The sequence below is a fragment of the Lipotes vexillifer genome, unplaced genomic scaffold, assembly GCF_000442215.2.
Source record: "Lipotes vexillifer unplaced genomic scaffold, Lipotes_vexillifer_v1.1 scaffold916, whole genome shotgun sequence".
In the NCBI taxonomy this organism is placed as follows: domain Eukaryota; kingdom Metazoa; phylum Chordata; class Mammalia; order Artiodactyla; family Lipotidae; genus Lipotes; species Lipotes vexillifer.
Genome location: NW_006798383.1, coordinates 2535642 through 2536248, shown reverse-complemented (window position 1 = coordinate 2536248; position 607 = coordinate 2535642).

Genomic DNA, 607 nt, shown 5'->3' with positions numbered 1-607 from the left:
AGGGAGGGAAAGCTAGGGGTGGGGGAATCCACAATGTGGACGGAATGCTGGAGTTAGTGAGAGGCTGTGCTTACAGTTCCCTTCCCCCACCCTCTCCTGAGCACGAGGGAGGGGATGCCCACCCCTGGGCAGGCCCTCTTTTCAACTCCCAGACTCTGTATCTGCCCTTCATTTCTTGCTCCCTCAGCAAAAGCTTAAGGGGTCTCATAAACACTTAAGTTTCCACATCTGTAATCCTCCCCCAGCCAGTCAAGCCAGCTGTGCAGACTCTGGGCAGGGGTGAGGGAACCTTCACAATCCCCACCTAAGTAACAAAGGGAAGGAGGACCCTTCACCCAGTCTGGGCCAGACGCCCTAGGAAGGGGACACCAGGCCAGGTCCCCAGTATCTACTCCTGGAGCCCACCCTGAAGCTTAAAGAAGAGAAGCTAGCAGCTGGGGACCCCCCAGAAGGGAGGGGTCCAACTCTCTCTTCCAGACCTCTCCCCTCCCCTCCCTCCTCCCAGCTAATAGGTATTTCCTGTTTATGAGGCAGCTAAGTCTGGGCTTTTGGGAAGGGATGGAGATGGAGATGTTGCCCCCCACCCCGGCTGGGTTAGGGAATCCTT